This window comes from Lacerta agilis, chromosome 10 (assembly GCF_009819535.1).
Source record: "Lacerta agilis isolate rLacAgi1 chromosome 10, rLacAgi1.pri, whole genome shotgun sequence".
Classification (NCBI taxonomy): domain Eukaryota; kingdom Metazoa; phylum Chordata; class Lepidosauria; order Squamata; family Lacertidae; genus Lacerta; species Lacerta agilis.
In genome coordinates this window covers 29,280,293-29,289,548 of record NC_046321.1, presented here as the reverse complement: position 1 = coordinate 29,289,548, position 9,256 = coordinate 29,280,293, and the positions used below count along the sequence as shown (strand labels likewise).

Sequence of the window (9,256 nt, the reverse complement as noted above, 5' to 3'; positions counted from 1 at the left end):
AAGATCACCTTCCTCATTGCCTCTCACATTTCCCAATGGAGCATTCCCAGTAGCCCAGCAGCCCCTATGCAAATGACTCACTTCCCAAGATTATATTTTTCAAGTTGTGAGAGGAACCTTGTTTCAGGTGTTGACCAGTGCTCCTCAGATGTTCTCTGAGTACCCTTGAAGTACACAGAGATTCCCGAACACTCACAAAATTGGGAGTGGAGGACTCTGTGAGACTCTCCACTGCCACTACTCTTATCACCCCACATCTACATTGTTCGTTTTGTTCAGCAGTGGAGCCACTTCTTTCACCAGTGCTGCCACCCCCAATTCCAACAGCAAATATGGCAGGTGTCTTTCAGGGCAAACAGAAGGTCCCTGCAGAAGGTCCCTGCAGTTCTCTAATCTCTTGGTACTGACAGACACAATCTACCTATAACTGGCTAATAGAGTTACAGTGGTTTCAGACACCCAGTTTTTCAACTGCATAATGGCACTTTGCAATTGATTTCAATAAGGCAAAAGTTGTGTGAAGAGTGTCTTTCACATTTCAGCTGGCTCTGCATCCAGCAGAGTTGGTTGTTCTCAAGGTGCTCTCCCGGTACCAGAATAGATGCACAGATGCTGATTGTGTTGGGACCATGGGCAGCACCACAAGGGAGGCAATAATTAGTTTTTAATTGAGCTTTAAAGCTTCTAAAAACTAGTATATTTATTAGTATATTATTAGTAAGATCAGAAACTTGCTTTTTAAATTACTGTCAATTCCAATAAGATTAGCTGTGTTACAATAAACTAGTTATGCCACTAGATTCGTTCTGCTTTAAATGCAGTTTGAAATTTTTGTTATGTTCGTAGTCTATTGTAAACACACACCAGATTCTGGCACAATAAAATTGCAAATAGTTTAATATTCAAATGGTGTTAATTATAGTCATATCTAAAAACAATTCCCCACTGCTGTAACTTGTTCCAGTGATCTGTGTACTGTACAGTACTAAAGGGACGTGGGTGGCGCTGTGGGTTAAACCACTGAGTCTAGCGCTTGCCAATCAGAAGGTCGGCGGTTTGAATCTCCACTACGGGGTGAGCTCCCGTTGCTCATTCCCTGCTCCTGCCAACCTAGCAGTTCGAAAGCACGTCAAAGTGCAAGTAGATAAATAGGTACCGCTCCAGCGGGAAGGTAAATGGTGTTTCCGTGCACTGCTCTGGTTCCCCAGAAGCAGCTTAGTCATGCTGGCCACATGACCCGGAAGCTGTACGATGGCTCCCTCAGCCAATAAAGCGAGATGAGCGCCACAACCCCAGAGTCCTCCGCAACTGGACATAATGGTCAGGGGTCCCTTTACCTTTACCTTTTACTGTAATTTAACATAGAAATGCTATTATATGGTACAGCCACTAGAGGTCATATGATGCCAGGAAATACATTATGCTATGTGTAGTCTTAGGTATTTTTAAATGTAGGTCTTAGGCTGCATACTTAGAATAATTTAATGGAAACCATGTTATTCCTTACACAGTTTAACCTCTGTTGGCCTTAAACAGAAAGGAGTTTAAGTATTGTTAAGTGGGGGACTTTTCCATTCTTTCAAATGATTGGGGAATTAAAAGGAATCTTATGCACTAGGCAGTTATTGAGAAAACAGTATTGCAGGATTGTGGTTATTTTGGATTAGTAAAAATAGAGCACAAGGGTATTAATCTGTGCTTTATGTAGCATTAGTGAGTAACAAAAAAAAAAAAAAGAGAGAGAGAGAAAATGTTGAAGACTTCCTAAGATTGGGAGTGCTTATTTTAGGCACTGAAGCAAATAAAGCATGGAGTAAGTATCCGGTCTACACAAGAGAAAACTAGGGAACCAAATAATATACAAATAGAATAGCAGAATATCATTGAAGCATTCTAGTACCATTGATCAACAATATGTGGTGTATGTATCTAAAGCTTAAACAAAATGCCTTAATAATTACAAAAAGTGGGAGACAGATCAAGCAAGTGACACTTAGGGAAAGCATCACAATTGGCCCTCTTCTAAAGATGTCCTTAATTCCACTGTGAAAATTTTTTATACAAGGGGCCTCAGCCATTTGGAAAAGCAGGAAGAAGACCACTTGGAGAACCATATTCCTTGAAGTATAATTTGTTTTGAAACCACAAACAGAGAGAAAACAGCAGGCAGCACCTCCATTTCTACAGCCCCTTAACATGAATGCTTATATTTTTAGCAATATGCTGTCCTGAATTGACCCTAATTTGCTTTAGTAATCTCTGGTGCTAGATAGTCAAAGTAGTATTATTGGGGAATACTGTAGAGGGGCTGTGGTTGTGAACAACTTGCCTTTGGCAATCCACAGTTATGCGATACATTTATTTGGACTAACCAAGGTGCCACAAAATAGTGAGCAAGCTTTTGAGTTTTTCTGAACATCAGGCTGGATGTTACATACAGCCATAGGTAGGAGGAAGGTGAAGCAATAACATATTGGCTTAATGTTGTAGCCAGATCTGCCCCTACATCTGATGTAGGCAGCAGATATTGGAGGTGGCAAGAGCCACCAACTGCTCCTCCTAACCTAACCTGATCTGCACCCCTTAAGATAGCATACTACCACAAGGTATGGTAGGGGATGTTATCTCAGCATTAAAATAAAATTCAAATGTTTTAAGTCATCAGTCCAGTTGGATTTTGTAAGTGCAACAGGGGGGATGAAAGTCCCGTAGTTACTCAGATCTGCCTTAATTTCCAGGGCAGAGCAGAAGTAAACAACAACATAGATATTTTTTATATTAGCAAAGCTGAAGATCAGTTTTAGGTGATGTACTACTAGGTAAAACAACAACAACCAAAGCCAAATTAAGTAGTTTCTTCTAGGAGTTGGGAAATACATAACCCTCAAAAAGCAAACTCTCTCTTTAGCTGGCGGAAAATTCATCTGGTTGTAGATACACATATATAAAATCCGTTCTGAAAATGCCTTTAAAAAAAGTTTTTAAAAATACATTGGATTTTCCATAAGGCTCACCATTGCCATCTAGTGTCACATTGTATATTGCACTTAAAACACACACAAAACGTTTTATTTGCAGCTGTATAAAACTGTTCCTTTTCCTAGATTCCTCCTCAGCATGGGAAGCTGTCTTGTATCAAGTCAGTTGGGCTCCACCTTGTTCAGTCCTTTTAGTATTCCTGGATCGAGTTTGCCCCAGCCCTATCTGGAGGTGTCAGGCAGGGATGGAACCCTGTGGCCTTTTACCTGCGAAGAACCTTCCCTACTACTGAGCAGCGGTAGAAATTTCAGAAATTTTGCATGCTTGATAGAATTTGTTTTTAAAAATGCTTCCAGTATGTTTTTCCCCTCTCCAAACTGGCAAGTTAAATCGTGTTTAAATACACGATTTGCATGTTTATTTGGAAGGAAGTCCCCTGAGTTTAATAGGGGCTCCTTCTTAAGTAAATGTGCGTGGGAATGCTTTATTCCTGTCTTTTCAGCAACGTGCTTCGGATGCTCCTGTGAAAGATTTATTTATTAACGGTCAGAAACAGGCGGGCTATATGGGGAGGGGTGGGGCAGATATTTTAAGCCTCTGCAAAGGAGTAGCAGCCCTCTACGTGCATAGGCTGGCGCACTGCCCCTTTAAGGGCTCCTCCCCCTCCTTCCTCGCGGCTCCTCCGCGGCGCTCGAGCACGCCAGCCTCACCTTCTGCCGATGACATAATTCCTATCCTCTAATTGGCTGCTTCCTTTTTCAGTCACCTTTCTCTGCCCCGCCTGCCCCTTTTCCCACCCCGCCTCTCGCCCGTTAGCACCCGGAGTTACTCGACACCCGTTGACGGGCGCTGGCGTCATTCAGTCGCCTCTGCGCCTTCGGATTGGTCGCGCCGCCTGCTCGTCCCGTAACTCTGCTTTTTGGTGGGCGGGAGCTTCCGCGGCTACGAGGAGCTGAGCCGGCGGCGGCGGTGAGGGCCGGGTTTTTTTTTATTTTTGCGCGCTCGGGGAAGTTTTCGGTGGGAGGCTGCGGAAAGGGAAGGCGGCCAAGTTCAGGGAGCTGGGATGGAGTCGTGACCAGGTGAGTGCAAGGGAGGCTTCGGGAGGGAGCGTGCCGGCAGCTCCTCGCCCCGCCCGCCCGCTGGGGGGGGGAAATGTCCCTCCATGTATGGGGCAGGGAACCGCCCCTCTGGGAAGCACGAAGCGGGGCTGCCCCGGTTGCTGGGAGAGGCTGGCCTGGGCTCGCCTCACGCTCCTCCTTTGCCCCACGGCGGAGGCTGGTGGGAGAGCCGCGCCCTCCTGCTCCCGTCCCACACGAACCACGCAGCCCCCCCCCGCCCCCACGCCGTTCTCCTTTGCAGCGCCCCCTTCCCACGACCGGGCCTTTCCTTCGGGCTACGTGACTCTGGCGTGGCCCTCCCGCCCCTTTGCTATTCGCTCGTGAGTAAAACAGCGAATGTTCCCGTCTCCCTAGAAGAGCCACCGAAGCTGTCCTTTTTCTCCATTAGCCGCCAGCCAGGCTTCTGCTTTCCCCCCGTAACGCCTCCCTCCGCCGTGTCATTTCACGCCTCGGCGTTTTCCGAACGGGTTTATCATCCCTCCCTCTCCACAGTTTTCAGCTATTGCGTTTTTATTGGACAAGAATAAACCTCCAGGATCATCACCACCAACAAAAAAAATTATTGGTATTTTTTTTTTTTTTTTGTCTTTGAGACTTGTTTCCTCCCAGAGGAATTTTAATTGCAAAGGAGATGTAAATGTACTGGATCTTCTCTATGTAATTTCAAGAACACAAGATTGCCCCTGATTCAGTTTCACAATTGCAATCTGCAATCTGTGTGGAGGACTGTTTTGAGAATACTGTATGGGCTGAGCCGATCACACCCACCCACCAGCACATGTAGGAATCTGCATTGAGCATATAGATTCAGGATGAATTATCATTTGTCGCTTCCCAGAATCCTGTGCTTGAGGGTGGTTGAATGCGGCTGGCTCATTGTGGGCTGGAGGCCAGCAAGAATAGCCTTTGCTAGTACTTTCCCTGCTGCTTAACATCCAACGATCTGAGCTTGTGAATAGAATCACACTGGCACTTATAGTTCATCCATAGTTAAGGATGCATCCTCTTTAACAGCATAAAGACATGGGACTCCTCTTGGGTTTCCAGAAAGCATCTGGACATCACATGGTAGCAACTTGCAGAAGAGTGACTATTCATTGGTTGCAGTAAAAGTAGGCTTATGATACCTTAAGGCAGGGGTAGGGAACCTCAGGCCCTGGCGTGATGGTGGTGGTTTCCAAATGCATCCTTCTAGGCCTCTCTAGCCAGTCCTTGGGACTCTGCCCAAGCCACACCTCTTATCAGCCATTTGCCTTCCTTGAGTGCTTTTGCTTGGCAAGAATTTGTTCTTGAACTGTAGTAATGCTTCTTGTTTGCCTGGATGAAGAGGAGTGTGTGTTTGCATGTTGAGAAACCTCTGGTTTCTGTGTGGCTTGAATGTACAAATGTAAGCATTGCATCTGTTGCTTTGCCTACTTTCCATTGCATCTGTTGCTTTGCCGTGTCTGGTAGGTGACATCTAGAAGGTTGCCTGCAAGGCAATGTGACCCTTAGGCTGAAAAAGTTTATTATGGCATAAGCTTTCTTGTACACTTCTTGTTTTCAAACACCGGAGTGACTTGTCAGATCAGTCCCGTGTTAGTAAGTCTTTATTGCCCTCACTAATTCTGTAGCAAGGGATTTGCATACTTGTTGACCTAGTGAAGGTCTTGAGCAGGAGCCTCCCTTTTTGTTTCCCAGGGTAGTCTCAAGAGTGCAGTTCACCAGCTTTGAGGGAAAACGGTAGTTAGGAAATTGTGGCATGGGATTGTGTAACTTGGAGATATGAAAAGTACAGTATATGAGTATATAGGTGGGCAGAAAATGCATGAGCATGCAAGATTTGGTAGGCATTTTTAATCCAAAGACGAAATAATTACATCAAAATTTCCACTACAATCCATAATTTGCATCTCTATTTAAGGCACACAGAAAAGAATGTGAAGATTGATATTTCAGGTGTGTAGAAAAATAGTTGGTATGTGTATAAATACTGATTTTAATTAAAATCATTTATAAACAGCTTGATATTTTAAAAATTGCTGTAAATGGTGTGCAGTATGAAACAAACAATATAATTAAAACAAAAATGCAATATAAAACCAATGAATGTCAGTTTTGGTGTCATTGTATACAGAGTATAAGGATGAATAACTTCTAGGTACAAAATATGCTCTGAAGTACAGTGGATACATAGCAAACTATACTCTTCATTTGCTTCTGATCATGAAGTTGAAGCCCTTTTGCAGTTGGAGGATGGAGAAAGAACCGTGAGCAGCAGGGTGCCCTTTTTCTATCATTGGGACACCCTGGGAAACTCACCAAGCATACTGCACCTGGTGCTGGGTGTGGAGAGTGCACCTGACTGCTTAATGTAGTGTTTCTCAAACTTGGGTCCCCAGCTGTTGTTGAACTACACTGCACATCATCCCTCACCATTGGTTCTGCTAGCTTCGGATTATGGAAATTGCAGTTGCAGCTGGGGACCCAAGTTTGAGAAACACTGGCTTAATGGAACACAGGTGTTTGTGGGCAGCCTGAGGAAGCTCCATCTACTTTGGTGCCTGCCCAGAAAAGCAAGCCCTGATCATGGGGCAGTGAAGCAGCTGGAGAAGATAGGGCAAAAGCTGGAGAAAGAACTGTGAGTGGAGAGGCGGCTTATTTGTATTAGTGTAATATTTTTATATGTTAACTCTTTTTTTGGTAATATTTAGTGTTTTGTTTCAGTTTTCTGTGTACAGCATAGATATGTTTTTATATATTAAGTAGCATAGAACTGGTGTAATAAATAACATTTCACTGATGGCATTGCTTCCAGGCCTGTTTCCTGCTTTTTGTGGATAGCTGACTTCATACATGACAGAAATATGTTTAGCAAAAACTTTCTCTGCTAATTAAAGTGGGTGCCTATGAGGTGCAGAATGATTTTTTTTGAAGGATATTGCTTATTGGAAGTTTTCACTGCCCATCTGTTGTCATTATGAAAGCTGAATAACTTGGAGTTTCATTCTTAGTTGAATTTGAAGTGGATAGTTCTTACATCTATCCTTATGAATCATCAGGTTTTTGGTCTATTGGGACACTTAAAGAAATCCTTCATGTTGGTAGAATAGAACACAATGTATGATGAAAGCTTAAAAGGGAGAAATGGAAGCTAAGGTGGTGGTAGATTGTAAGCGCATGCTATCCTAGCAGTATGTTGAATACTAATAATATTGCTAGGAATCTAGTAAATTACCTTATACTGAGTCAGACGTTTATTCATCTAGCTCAGTATTGATTACACTGACTGGCAGAGCTTTTCAGGGTTTCTGACAGGAGCTTTTCACAGCTCTTCCTGGAGATGCTGGGAATTGTACCTGTAATCTTTTGCATGTGAGGCAGATGCTCTAACACTGAACTTACAGCCCTATGTATAGCTGGGAATTTGGAAAGACCAGTGAAGTCCAGATATGCACAGAACTCTCTCAAGTGAATCATGATAGCGATAATACCCTTTGTTGCTTGGCCCACCATTGGCTGCTGTTAAAAACTGTCCTTTGTGAATTTGATGAATTGTTTTAAAAATCTATGTCTGCTAGTGGTCATCACAACAACAAAGAAATTCATAAATTTTATTATGTTATGTGAAGGATTTTCTCATCATGTGCCACAAGTTTGTTGTCTTTCAGTTCTCTTGGCTGAATTGTACTGAGAATTTTTATTTGCCTCTCCTTGCTGTTTGTAGTTTTGTAAACCTTTATCAAATTGAGCCTCAGACACTAACATATTTTTAACCTAAATATTTAGACTTCTTATGAAGAAATGCAGAGGGATATTACTGTTTTAATTTCCCTTTTCTCTATTTTTGTAATTTACTTTAAGTGAAACTTTAAATTCCTTTGTGTTGGTGGTGGTCCTATAGGCATTTCATGACTGTTGAATATGACAGTATCTTTCAATTCATCATTCTGTTAAAACCAGATTGCTTGAATTTCAGTGAGACATTCTACATCTGAATATATTGTTTTTACATGTGTTTTTAACTAAAAGTAGAAATAGCATGCAGATTGGAAGACAATGGGGAAATTAAGTAAAGGAATACCTGCCTCTGCACACACCAGCCATTTCCAGAGCATAGTGGTCAGGATTCAACCATGTCCAGTCAGTGGAAGCCCTGCACAAGGACTACTGCATGCAATGGGGCTTTCTCCTCCCTCCACTTCCTCAAAATTGGCTCTGGGGCGGTTGGGGATCCTTTGGTTTGGTCTGGCAAGCCCAAATGCTTCCTTTGCCAAAACAGTTGTTTTAGCACAATGTTGAATTCCTCCCATAGTGTTTCTGTGCTTGTGCGCAAGATGTCAGAACGATACAGAATTTGATATTGGTGAGTACAGCATTCTGCATGCACAAGGACTTGGTAGTAGGTGTCAGTATGCAAACAGCTATCTGTCCTTTGCTGCATCTTCCTGCCTAGATTTTAATCCCACCAGTTCTTTGCTTCTTCCTTTTCTCCACTCTGAAAATCACATGAAAATATAGGGATGAATTCAGCCTTTGTTCTTAGTTTTGCTGTATATATAAGTTGAAACTGTCTTTATATTTTAACTCACTGTTTTGGGTTGTAGCCTTACCTAGGAATAAAGCACTTCAGCTCAGTGTAGACATACCTAGAATTGCATTGCACATTTGTGGTACTGAAAGCTGTGTTGATTTTAAACAGCAGTGTAACTTCTAATACGTTTCCTCTTGCTTGCTCCTCAAGTACTGGAGAAAATAAAGAATTCTTGTTAAATTCATTTTATTGTGGGCCTAACTTTGGGACTAACTTCAGGAGACTATCCAGCAATGAACTCATCTTCAAAACTTCATGTCTTTAGAAGTAGAGAGGATAATAGTGTCTAGTTTGGTTTTTGTTTAAAATAACTTTTTATTGGGTTTTATACAAGGATCATAGGAATAATAAATGATACAAATAAATAGACTAAGTCTTCTCAATTTGCAGTAATATCGGTGGTGTGGGTTGGGTTGGGTGGTGTGGGGTGGTAGAAAGCTGGAAAAAATTAAAAAAAAATTTGCAGTAATATCTACAACATATGGTTCATTATTAATGGTCCATGTGTAAGTTCTTGGCTCGTGAATTGGTCTAAACAAAAACCAAGGGGAAACATGATAGAACACAGTTAATGGGTAACATTCAA

At 42.5% G+C, this 9,256-nt stretch overlaps 1 protein-coding gene across 1 annotated transcript in view; it reads left to right on the top strand.

Moving 5' to 3' along the window:
- Window positions 1–3,984: 3,984 nt before the first annotated feature.
- The window catches only part of MRTFA (myocardin related transcription factor A), an 84,570-nt gene continuing 79,298 nt past the window's right edge, over window positions 3,985–9,256 (top strand). The window contains exon 1 of the mRNA XM_033161406.1: window positions 3,985–4,058. The gene's annotated coding sequence lies outside the window, so the exon portion shown is untranslated. The remainder of the gene's footprint in view (window positions 4,059–9,256) is intronic.